Consider the following 14162-nt stretch of genomic DNA (forward strand, 5'->3'; position numbering starts at 1 on the left):
AAAATGGCAAATCTGTCTTTCTATCTTTTTAACTATCTATCTGGGATGGATGGATGGATGGATAGATAGATAGATAGATAGATAGTTGGATAGATAACCAGTACAATGCATGTCCCACATATGTGTAATTATAATGTGATACAATCTGGGTTCTGATTTGCTCTTCATTCTCTCTGCGCTTACTAGATAAAATATAAAGCTATTGTAAACTCCGAAGTCAGTGATGTCCCTAAAAGGATTATTAGCAATGATTTGTCAGCTCTCCCAGTCTCAGTGGGCTCCTTTTCTGCGTGATTTCCAGCAGATCTCGTCAATTATTTCTGCCTAGGTAGTTGCTTGTTTGATCAGAAGAAGCATATGGTGCAGCTTGCAGGGCTGTGCCTAATCATGGGAGGAAAAGAATAGCAGCTCCCTGTCCCTGGGTGCGGAGAGAATACCTCAATACACCTGGGGATAGCCTGGCATACTGCGGCAGAGCGGCACTAGCCGCAGCCTAAAGAATATGCTAATATCATACAGACATCCAATACATATACCCAGGCAAACCTAAGCCAAATGATGCTATTGCCAGACCTATAGCTTCCATATTTTGCCAATAATAATAATAATAATAATCATCTCATAGAGGGTTATTGTATGGACTTCTCACAGGCTATTTGGAATCACCACTCACCCACCCCATAATTGTTCACATACATCGTATTTTAACTTTTGGTGGGCATGGAAAATGTTAGCCACAAATTCTGAAACAGAAAATATGATGATTCGTAGATGTCAGACAAGAATTATTACATCGATCGATTATCAATAGTCACAATAAATATAATACTATTTCAATATCCCCTATTTCCTTATATTCTATTCTTACACAATGTACACATGTGTATGCTTCCAAGCGACCGTTTCAATCAAGAATGATCCAACAAACAAGGGAAAAATAATGACACATACAGAAATTGTCCCATCTTTTCCGAGAATACTATATATTTATATATTTATTTATTTATTTGATCCTTAATTTCGGTTTTATTCCAATTTTTTTTTTATTCCGATCTATAATTCATCACACGACATCGGCAGTGTATATTTCCAGTGCACTAATTAGCCGGCACAATAGCTCTGTATGGGAGTCGTGTTGAGCAGGTACAGTGCACATTCCCACGTGGTTCCTGTGTGTCACAATGCCTCTGTGAGAGGTAAAGGGGGCTATGGGTGTTGGGTTTCAATGTTTATTTTCCCTGCAGAAGTTTTTCTCATCTCAGTGCCTGTAAACTGTGCATTTTTCTCCCAGCCACTTCTCTACATTAATCCCTCTTTTTGATGTGGGCTTAAACATTGATGTGCTGAACTAAACTTCTAATAGAACAGTTAAACCCGAGATTTATGTGCTACCAGCAGCGAACAGATGAATATGTGTAATGTATATTTATTTACCTTACATAAAATTATTGTAAATTGGATTTATAGTCAGTATTTTTTACACCCTCATAAAATATAACCTGAATTCGCCCCTTAATGTGATATCAGCCTGACCCATCTATTACAGTGTGCGATCTCATGGCATTTTTAACTAGAAGGCTTTTCGAGTTTGGATAAGATCATTAGGAGAGACGTTTGATGCAATTATCTACTACCTGAAATGTAAACTACGGCGCGGCCATACTACATAACCTATAATTTTACTGAAGGTCTGAATATCATTAGCCACCAGCACTTCAACAAATCAGGATCTCTCTCAGCCCATGGTGTATTAGAGTTTATTGCCAGGTGACTAGACAAACAAAAAGAAGTCAATATAAATGATGTGCAATTCTAGCTGGATCTCAGCCCTTTAGTAAATGACATGCTATCAGTGTATTTGTTAATGTGAGAACACTAGAGATGCGGGATGTCATCATGACATCACAATTAGCTTTACAATGAGTTTCATCTGTAAAAGCAATAATTATCCCACACACTCAGGCCCGTGAAATGGCAACTTGCTAAAAGCGATGGCTGTGCGGAGCTTTATAGCCGACATACATGTATTTATCGACATGTATTATTGGTAGTGGACCCTAAACAGAGAACACATGCAAATTTTGATTGGCGAGAGTATGCAATTTATATATATATATATATATATATATATATATATATATATATATATATATATATATATATATATATATATATATATATATATATAAAATCATGAATGCATTGTCAGACTCTCTAAACATGTAAGGTTTGCTTAAGAATATCTTATTGGGTGTATTTTTTGCGTTACCTTACAAATAAAATAATACATTTCATTTTTTTGTCCATGCTAACTGGTATTTAAATGGTTTAATTTTTTCACATTTTATTGTCTTTTTATATTTTTTTCTAATATGTTTGCTCTTCAAAGACAATCCAGAAATGACATGGTGGCAAATACAACCCGCAATTATATATATATATATATATATATATATATATATATATATATATATATATATACTGTGTACACACACACACACACACACACACACAAATACGGTAAAGATATCTGATATTATATCATTGTTGCTTTTTAGTTTAAACTATATCCGTTATTTGATAAGTAAAATATCAAATATTATCTCTCATTATATCTGAGATTAGAGCTAAATCCAATTGCTAAATGCTAAAATTAGACATCAAACAAACCTTCCTAGGCTACACACGACCATTCAGCACATATACAGCGGGAAACAATTCTCTTTTTATTATACATTCTAAAAGTTCCCGGCTAAATGACATATTTGCTGCCTTGCTGGTCACATTTTATAAAAATGAGCCGGTGTTATGCCGCTGCTCTCTCTGATATTACAGGATTCTTTGAGAAAGTTCTGAAATCTTATTTACTACTAAATAAAAAGTGAAATATACAATGGTGAACACATAATAGCGGTAGATTCCATTATCTAAAATCCCAGGTTTCTACAAAGAATGAACACAAACCTGTAGTTCTGGGTCCATGTAATAATGTTTGTTAGCAATATGATGTTTGCTTGGCTTCAAAATTACACTTTTTGTTTCCTTGTAGTAATTTTTATGATCACAGCATTGTAACAACGTCATTCATTTTATAGACCGTCGGATGTCAATCTAGAAATGCGACAAGAGGGCAATGAATAGGGCGTTTTCACACATGAATTCACACGTTTATAATAATAAAAACAGTGGTTTAATGTCTATTACACAAAGACCGATGGTTGAGTTGTCCGATTGACATATAATTCAGAAATATTTAACTATGTAAATATATTCATATGTGATACCTTACATAAATGTAACAGATTTGATATATAAATAACACCCTTCGGATACAAAATGCCAAGTAGGGCTTATTATAATCAAATAAATAAAATATAAAACCTAGGACATATTGTGCACATTTATGCTCAGGATAACGCACATTGAAAGGACCTGGTTTGTAACAAAAGAAACATAAATTAATCAAATGGGATTTACTAGAATAGTAGTCTTCAATGTAACCATTTTAAAATTATGCTTTATTCTAAGAGGGCTGGAATAAAATGTTTTTTTTTGCATTTATTCTGAGATAAGAAGTGAAGCGATTCCATTTTCTATATACCAGTGCTTGATCTATAAGTACACGTTTCTGTAGCCTGCCGCGATCACCCAAAACTCCATGGATTTGTAGGATTGCGGCAAGTATGACTAGATGTAGTGTCATTACACTGGTCAGTGGGGATTATTGCGGGTGGAATAAAGCGCGACCACTATTAATATGATTGAATGGAAAGTGGAAGGTTTCTCTGCTTGTTGGTGTTGCCAGTGTCAATATCAATATTGTTTAGATTTGTTCTGTGAACAAGTGTAGTATTTACATAATCGGTACTATAAGATTGCATGCATATGGTGCTCACATGTTAGGTAGTGTCCAGATTATATAGAGATATAGAACTCTGCCCATAGGGTTATCAGAACCATCATTCATCACGTAAAATCCGCACCCTCCTTCCTTCCGTCATTATTATTATTATTATTATTATTATTGTTGTTATTATTAGTATTATTGTTGTTATTATTATTATTTTAGAGCAGGTGACGATTTATTCTGTATGGCACAGTAAAATCTACTTGTGTGTTCTCTTTGTGATTGCATAGAAAACCAGTTTATTAGGGTTAGTGGTATTATATATAACTACTGCAATTACTATTATCAGTTTGAAGCCATAACGCTAAATAATGTTCCCATAATGCAGGGGTTCCCAATCTTTATTTAATCAAGGCACCCCTAGAGTATCAGAATTTTTTCACGGCACCCCTAGGCCAATTTTTTTTTATTAGATTGTGTTTATATGCGATTCTTCATGTCAGTTATGTGATAAATGACAGGGTTTGCTTCTGTTTGTATACACTTTATGATTGGCAGCCACCAGCACTGGTTTTTCTCATAAATAATTAACCATTAATAATTTTAGTTGGTCCTGGACCACCAACCCAGGGCACCCCTTCATGTGTCCCGAGGCACCCCAGGGAGCCACGGCACACAGTTTGGGAACCACTGCCATAATGGATTCCCCAAATAACAGAATAAACTACTAGCCACAACGGTACTAACTCCTGTCTATATAGAGTTGATTGGCTTTTGCTTCAGCTCCAGTATACAGAGTTAGCATGACTGTCCCTCCCATCTTTTCATCGCTGCCCTAAGGAGTTAAAGTTCCTCATCTAACCAGGTATGTTGGTCCAGGTGCTATTTTAGTGGCTGAGTAAATAATTAAACCTATAATCAAGGGAATGAAAGAATGAACAAGTTGCTTGTAAGGGCAAATGCGGTTGTATTTAATTAAATCTATTTATCACAGTTAGATTTTCACCTATGCGTTTTCTGTATACTGCAGTGTTGGTCCCCTCCTCCCCAACCACGCATACTTTACAGACTATTTATAGCATATGACTGACAAGACTTTGCCAGGGCTGACCAAATATTGCTTTGCCACAGTGCATTGTTTGCAATGGAGGATCCCTCCCCGCTAGATGCTCGTGGGTTTTATTGTGATTCCAATAATTATCGCTTTATTCAGTTTTATTCGCCTAAAGAAAGATGAACCTGTATTTCTGTTACAGTTGTTACATTTTATTATAGTACTGTAGTTCTCAACCAATCTGTTTAATCTGGTACCAGTTGTTTCAGTATGCCAGTATTGTGTGAACACAAAAGAGGCCGATTACAAATGAATGGACAGTCCTACATAACAATCTGTTGAACCAGATCTCTGTAATAAGCACGAAATAAGTAATAGGCAAGATTCCAAATAGTCCCTAATGACTGATATGCAATCAGTAATGGAACACATTCAGTTTGGTGTTATTTCACACATGATGGCGATTACTTACTACAGGAAAAGCGCCCAAAATAAGTAAATAAGTAAAAAATAAAATAGTTTCTCAAGATCAGGGGTTTCCAACCTTGGTTCTCAAGGCACTCTGAAGGTAGATTGCAGTTTAAATACCGTTTTGTACCTTTCAGATTCAACACGTTTCACCCATAGAAAGCCATACAATGTCATTTTAAATGTTTTTTTCCTGCTTGTGGGCGGGGATCAAGTGTGGGTATCATTTGTAGAAAATACCATTTCTGAGCTGTTCAGACTGCAGGGAAAACGGCTCAGAAACGTGTAGGATCCTGCTTTTAACATGTGTCAAAATACCAGTTTTCTGTAACCGGTAAATTGACAATGTAGCTTTCACATTGCAGCTGGAACCGTTTTAAAGCACTAAAAAAACGGCAATTTACCGTGTTATAGCTGCAATGTGAAAGGGGTATTATACCCTTTTCACATTGCAAAAACCTGCTTTCAACCCGTTTTTCTAAACGTGTCTTAAAACTGGTCAAAAGCCAGTTAAACCCCTTTCATATTGCATGATGTAAAGGTATATTGCAGTTTAAATACCGTTTTGTACCTTTCAGATTCAACCCGTTTCACCCATAGAAAGCCATACAATGTCATTTTAAATGTTTTTTTTTCCTGCTTGTGGGCGGGGATCAAGTGTGGTTATCATTTATAGCAAATACCGTTTCTGAGCTGTTCACACTGCAGGTGAAACGGCTCCGAACCGTGTAGGATCCTCCTTTTAACACGTGTCAAAATGCCGGTTTTCTGTAACCGGTAAATTGACAATGTAGCTTTCACATTGCAGCTGGAAACGTTTTAAAGCACTAAAAAAACGGCAATATACCGTGTTACAGCTGCAATGTGAAAGGGGTATTAGGCGTAAATTTACAGATTCAGTAGATCATTTTCTAGGATGTAGTAGAGAAATGATAGACAGAATCTGATTGGTTGTTTTGGGCAACATTACCTCTTTCTACATTACCTCTTTCTATTTTCAGAAGTATTAGAAAATTTACCACTAAGGGGAACATTTACTAAGATGGAAGTTCTATTGCAGATGGGATGTTGCTATGGGAAACCAATCAGATACTATCTATTATCTTCTGGAAGGTGCTAAATAAATAAGTAGATTTTGATTGGTTGTCCATAGCAACATCCCATGTAAAATAAAATTTATGTACTTATTTAATTTGTTAACAGTTTCTTATATAGCGCACACATATCCGCCCCAGTGGAGTTTACAATCTATATTCCCTAACACACACACACACACACACACACACACACACACACACACACACACACACACACACACACTCTCACTCTTGGGTTAAATTTGTTGGATGCCAATTAACCTACCAGTATATTTTTGGACTGTGGGAGGAAACCGGAGAACCCAGTGGAAACCCACGCAAGTACGGGGCGAATATACAAACTCCGCACAATGGTGGGAATTGAACCCATGACCTCAGCGCTGTGAGGCAGTAATGCTAACCATTACACCATCCGTACTGCCAAATAGCACTCCCATCATAGTAAATTTCCCACTAAGAATTCAAGTTTTAAGCATAGCCATACCTGAGCTAAGGTGACTTAAATACCACAGTTGTATTAATTTAACCATCTGTGCTCAAGCCTGGGTATCACTAATACCTGGGCAGTCAGTGTACCTTGAGGACTGAGGTTAGGAAATGCTGTAGATGCTGGGCGCGACTTACTACAGAGTAAAGCCCCATACCCACTAGAGGATACACTCAATGTTGCTCCCTCGCATTATTATGGCCCTGCTCCCACTACAACACCCCCCCCCCCCCCTTGCAGTCGCTCCCTTCCCCACTGGCATTGGAAAGTGTCTATGCCAGTATAGGATTCGGTTGGGATCGCCCTAGGGGTTTAAGTTTCCACTAGATTGGTGGAAATGGGTTTTTATCATCCCAAATCATATGGGCTAAGCTTTATATTTTTTATTGAGTTTCCAGGTGGAATCTCAGCTCCCCTATCTTGGTAAAATGTAAACGAAATACTTCTACTAAGTACAGTTCCCCGCATGGCTACAAATGGATGTTTACCATAGACATGCATTCGCAGCATTGGGTGTGGGGGTAAAATCATTTGATGGTCGCCTACCATCGAATGACTGTCCCAGCACTCACAGATGTAAGACACCTCTCAGCGCCCTGTTTGGGAAGCGGGTGGGCAGCTAACATCCACCGATGTAAGCTGCCCGCCCCTGCACCCAGGTCACAGACGCATTACCATGGGAACACTCAGCATTTTCATGGGAACACCCATGAAATGATGGGCGTTCCCATGGGTGCGACCCGTCGACGCCACCCACCGTCCACACCGCTAGGTGCAAATGGGACTGCGAACTAACAGTTCACAGTGCCCACTCGCACTCAGCATCTGCACATGCACATAAATGCGCAGATGCTCAACATCGCTCCCTTGCGTGTACATGCAGGGGAGCGTGTCAGTTAGAATGACCCCCTAAGTATCTTAGCAAACACCGAAGGATTGGTTTATAACCCTACACAGCCTCACAATACAGTACCTGCTCCTTACAAACCTGCTTTTACTGCTCCGTTCAGCACTAAAATAACACTATTTGCTTTCATCTAACTACTTATTCCAGATCCCCTCATTACTTCTGCTCCCTGAAACTTGTGGAATCAAATTCCTTTACTTTTATATTGACCTTACCACTATGATAATACTGCCTTTTATGCCACTGTGTTTTACTTTTATATTGACCTCACCACTATGATAATACTGCCTTTTATGCCACTGTTTTACTTTTATATTGACCTCACCACTATGATAATACTGCCTTTTATGCCACTGTTTTACTTTTACTTTTATATTGACCTCACCACTATGATAATACTGCCTTTTATGCCACTGTGCTTTACTTTTATATTGACCTTACCACTATGATAATACTGCCTTTTATGCCACTGTGTTTTATGTTTATATTGACCTCACCACTATGATAATACTGCCTTTTATGCCACTGTGCTTTACTTTTATATTGACCTTACCACTATGATAATACTGCCTTTTATGCCACTGTGTTTTACTTTTATATTGACCTCACCACTATGATAATACTGCCTTTTATGCCACTGTTTTACTTTTATATTGACCTCACCACTATGATAATACTGCCTTTTATGCCACTGTTTTACTTTTATATTGACCTCACCACTATGATAATACTGCCTTTTATGCCACTGTGCTTTACTTTTATATTGACCTTACCACTATGATAATACTGCCTTTTATGCCACTGTGTTTTATGTTTATATTGACCTCACCACTATGATAATACTGCCTTTTATGCCACTGTGTTTTATGTTTATATTGACCTCACCACTATGATAATACTGCCTTTTATGCCACTGTGTTTTACGTTTATATTGACCTCACCACTATGATAATACTGCCTTTTATGCCACTGTTTTTTACGTTTATATTGACCTTACCACTATGATAATACTGCCTTTTATGCCACTGTGTTTTACTTTTCTCTTTTACTGTATTCCTGTGACCCCACAGTATGCTATACAATCATCTACTCACTTAGACAACAGCAACCATTACAGTGTGCCCCATATGGTTCCTCCAAAGGCAAGATGTACTACATATAGTAGGACATATGGGTATATCATATTACACGTGTCAGTCTTTCTATATATGCCTTGGGTAACCGTTGTAGTACACCCAACAGGGCTGCCCATCTGGTAGCTAGTGGGCAGTATAAAAAATACATGGCGTGGACTCCTATTTTAGTACCCTACAATCTTTAGGACACTGCAATCACCACTTTTCTGTAATTTACTCTAGGAGTGACTTATTCCACCAGGGGTAATCCTATGTAGTGGGCCTAAGATGGCAGTCTCAAATGGTACTTTTCATGGGTGGCATGTATAACCCTTGGAATTTATTACCCCAAATAAATGCTGCATCTGCAAACTGCTTGTTGTACTCAAGGTTATTTTAGTAGTAGTAGTAATAATAATAGTAGTAGTAGTAGTAGTAGCAGCTGCAGCAGTATTAATAGCAGCAGTAGTAGTAGCAGCAGCTGCAGCAGTAATAATAGCAGCAGCAGTAGTAGTAGTAGTAGCAGCTGCAGCAGTAATAATAGCAGCAGCAGTAGTAGTAGTAGTAGCAGCAGTAATAATAGCAGCAGCAGTAGTAGCAGCAGTAGCAGCAGCAGCAGCAGCAGCAATAATAGCAGTAGTAGTAGTAGCAGCAGTATTAGTAGGAATAGTAGCAGCAGCAGCAGTAATAATAGCAGTAGTAGTAGTAGTAGTAGTAGTAGTAGCAGCAGCAGTAATAATAGCAGTAGTAGTAGCAGCAGTAATAATAGCAGTAGTAGTAGTAGCAGTAGTAGTAGTAGTAGTAGTAGTAGCAGCAGCAGCAGTAATAATAGCAGTAGTAGTAGTAGCAGCAGCAGCAGTAGTAGTAGTAGTAGTAGCAGAAGCAGCATTAATAATAGCAGTAGTAGTAGTAGCAGCAGTAGTAGTAATAATAGCAGTAGTAGTAGTAGCAGCAGCAGTAATAATAGCAGTAGTAGTAGTAGCAGCAGCAGTAGCAGCAGTAGTAGTAGTAGTAGCAACAGCAGCAGTAATAATAATAGCAGTAGTAGTAGTAGTAGTAGTAGCAGCAGCAGCAGTAATAATAGCAGTAGTAGTAGTAGTAGCAGCAGCAGCAGCAATAATAGCAGTAGTAGTAGTAGCAGCAGCAGTAGTAGTAGTAGCAGCAGCAGCAGCAATAATAGCAGTAGTAGTAGTAGCAGCAGCAGTAGTAGCAGTAGTAGTAGTAGTAGTAGTAGCAGTAGCAGCAGCAGCAGCAGCAGTAGTAGTAGTAGCAGCAGCAGTAATAATAGCAGCAGTAGTAGTAGTAGCAGCAGCAGCAGCAGTAGTAGTAGTAGCAGCAGCAGCAGTAATAATAGCAGTAGTAGCAGTAGTAGTAGTAGTAGCAGCAGCAGCAGTAATAATAGCAGTAGTAGTAGTAGTAGTAGCAGCAGCAGTAGTAGTAATAATAGCAGTAGTAGTAGTAGTAGTAGTAGCAGCAACCTAAATAAACATAAAATATTTGTTTTCTTTTTACATTACATTATTTGTCTACTTTAATATTTGTATAGCTTACTATGTAAATTTAAAATTTATTTTTAATATTTCTGTACTAAATTGAAAAGAATCCTTGTCTAAATGTACTTACTAGATAATATTATAGTATAAGCTAAGTCTATTCTATTTTCCACACACCCTCTTCATTGAGTTAGCACTATTACATAAAACACCTACACACTTCTGTACAAAAGCTTTAAATTAAGACTAAAACACTAATTATGAAATATATACATACATGTTTATGTAGTTAAAATTTATTTTAATATATTTTTTTATTCCCAATAAAGCTGTGGGAAAATAGTATCGTTTATAAAACAGACTTTGTAATACAGGAATATATATATAACAATGTTTAATGAAGAGTTGTTAGTTGTCTGTTAATAAAAGTCTGGATGCATAGTTATTGGTAGAAGCAGGCAAATAGAAATCAAATTAATTAGAAAGTTATCTCAAATAATCCTTTCACTTGTAGGTTCCCCTCTGAGTGATGTAAATTGTAGCAGGTGTCCTATAAGACTTGTTAGTGATGGATACTTATATGTATTTTGTGTTGATTTACCAACGTTACTTTCCGCTTGCAGCTACTGTAGTTCTGTAATTGTGTGTGTGTCTTGTCACATTGTCCAATCAGCTTTGGACAAACAATGTTCCCCCTTCCTTTTTTTTCTTTTTATTAAACAAGTGCCTGGGTAACACCGAGTCAGAGTAGTTACATTGCTGAAAATGATCAGCTTTAGTGAGACACTCTGGGTGAAATTTAATAGGATAAGAGATTCAGAAGTTTAGAGATTTGGTAAGAAATCTACAGGTTTTTTTTTTTTTAAAGCGGCAATCATTTACACTGCAAAATCAAACTGGTTTTGCAGTGTAAATTATTGCCGCTTTAAAAAAACAAACCATGGAGATTTCTTACCAAATCTCTCACTTTCTGAATCTCTCATCCTATTAAATTTCCCCCTCTATGTACCAAACTTTATGGCAGCTGACAGTGATAGGCGGAATGTATACTAGGCTGTGGATTGTTTCTATTAAAATATAGCATTGGATATCTTAGATACAGTAAAAGCAGAATAAATTAGAATTGTTTATCTGTATCTGCAGAGAACAACATGTTAGATACGTCAGCACACCTGCTATTGCGTATGATTATAAAATGATTGCCGAAGAACAGCATTGGGTAAAATGATTTATTATAACACGTGGCGTGGGAAGTACTTTATTTAGATCTTTTCTCTGAAAATAGTTTTCATTGCCACAAATAGCCAGTATTCTTTGAAAAGCATCAATGAATCGTTCCAACACCAAGGGTAAAAAAATGTATAATGTATTTGGTAGTGCAGACACAGGTCTGTGTGCTGAGCGATGTTGAGCTTTCTGAGCGATCTAGAATCGCTCAGAACGCTCATCAGCACATCTCCCTGTGTGGAGCCCCCATTGGTCTTGTATGTAAATGTCCTTTTGGCTCTCCGTAACAACGTGTTAGCTGATGCACGTCCCCAAAGTCCGCTCTCAAGTAATTCCCCCATGTTCATGAGGGTTGTTTTATTCTTATTGAAATATAAAGTAATCCTAAGCAAGCATAGGCGAACCTATACGTATTTGTAAAATGAAGGACGAAGACCTTAATTAGTTGAATGGATCCCATCTTCCCTATGGAGCATTGTACAAATACATTTTTTAAGCAAGTATTATCTAGCGATAAATGTGATTAGAAGATGCTGTGACTGCCCATCTATAACTGCCCACTCTTATGCCCATCTATTACTGCCCACTCTTATATCCATGTACTGTATGGTGTTTGCAGGTGAGGAAGGCTGATCTGGCACAGAAAGCAGGCCAGTTCTGGTTTCGGGGCCATTCCTTGTGTCGCATCTCATTCTGCACACTGGGGTATATTTAGGAAGCAGTAAAAACAGGAAAGTGTAAAAGTGGCGAAGTTGCCCATGGCTACTAATGAGCTGCTAGGCATCATTTTACAGAATGCCATTGATTTAACTTCAAAACATAATGGTTGCCATAGGCAACTTCTCTACTGGCACACTTCTCCGCTCTTTTATGAAGAGTGTTTGTGCAATATGCAGTATTGGCTCACCCAGGCGCTGGCTTTGTTCTACCCTGAGGCTTTGTGAGATAGGTGAGTGCGTTCTCCAAAGCTATGTCTACTTTAGCTAAGGCTTGATAGGGCAGTTTCATAGATACGTAGTTACTTAGCCACACACCATTGGCCTCATCTATAATATTTCAGCTACATGCGGAGATTGATGCCTCCAGCAGCCACATAATAACCTCGAGCTCTCACAACCTAACCCCCTGGCAGCCTAACCACAACCCTAATCCCTGAGTGTCGGGATGCTGACTACATGCATCCCACTAATTCCTATCATCTTAATGAAAGGATGTGGAATAGCGATATTGCAGTTAAAATAAACTTGCTGGGAAGCAGATTTGGTTTCCAAACCCCCCGTCATGGATTCAGCACTAGTAAGGTAAATAGATCACCAAAATGGACATGGACATAGGTGAAAAAAAAGATGTAAAAAATAATAACTTCAATTGAGTTTGCCAAGTGCTCATCTCTATCATCCAGCAGAGTAGGTGGCGATGCTCCTCCCTTGTGCTCTACATAGAAATAAATATCATGGGGTAGGGTTATGGTATAAAACTTTCCCACCGTATACATTTTTTTCATCGCCAACTTAACCTATATATATGTAAATGGAGTTATTTCTTACCTTTTCTAAACGCCATGGGAAGAAATGTCTAATACAGTACGTGCCATCTTTACTCACGATGGCCAGTCTCAATGCTCTTTCATTCTTTGCAGTTATGTCCAGTACCGACCAATTTCAGACGTTATTTAATACTGGTGAAGTAGACCCTGTTTTACAATGCTCATGTCTTATCTCCCAAAATATTAGGCAACTAGTTGAATAGGGCATCTCATATTTGACAATAATCACCATTATCAATCACTAAGGGGACTATGAATTAAGTCTTGGAGAGATATAAAGTCGACCGAGATAAAGTCCCATCCAATCAGCTCCTGACATTTTTTCAAACACCGTTTGTAACATAACAGCCAGGAGCTGATTGGCTGGGACGATATCTCCATCCACTTCATCCCTCTCCAACGCAAGTACATGGACTTCTAAATACATGTTGGAAAGTGAGAAGAAATGTATCACTGATCGGAGCGGTAGGCCAGTGGCTATCTTAAACCACACAAGGCTGTATTGGAGCTAAAACAGATAACAATGATTGATGCTTGCAGCTGAGGTGATTTGGTTACTTGCATAAAGTATGAAACTTATGTTCCTCTGGTTGGACTGTAGGACTAGCCTGTGTATGGTCAGTGCTGTTACTTTGTAATTACAAGCGCCACACAACGTGCTCCTGTATTATTTCAGTAAGGATTATAATATCCCTAGGGCAGGGACAGTATGCAGCAGCCCCGCATGTGCACAACATATAGGGGATTATTATAAATAGTGCCAGGCACAGGTGGGGGTAGAGGTGACAGGTGTCACTCATACATATCAAATGCCCTCGTTCTTTATTTTTCGATGTAAAAATAAAAACTAACTAAAAATCGCATGAAAATCAATCTAACTACTTAAAAATAGGAACAGTTTTTATTTCTAATAATATTAAA

The 14162-nt window shown here is 37.9% G+C and overlaps 1 protein-coding gene across 2 annotated transcripts in view; it reads left to right on the plus strand.

Annotated features, from left to right (window-relative positions):
* The window catches only part of SIM1 (SIM bHLH transcription factor 1), an 86623-nt gene that overhangs the window by 2073 nt on the left and 70388 nt on the right, over window positions 1–14162 (plus strand). The window lies entirely within an intron of this gene.

Source organism: Crinia signifera, chromosome 3, assembly GCF_055691185.1.
Source record: "Crinia signifera chromosome 3, ASM5569118v1, whole genome shotgun sequence".
In the NCBI taxonomy this organism is placed as follows: Eukaryota; Metazoa; Chordata; class Amphibia; order Anura; family Myobatrachidae; genus Crinia; species Crinia signifera.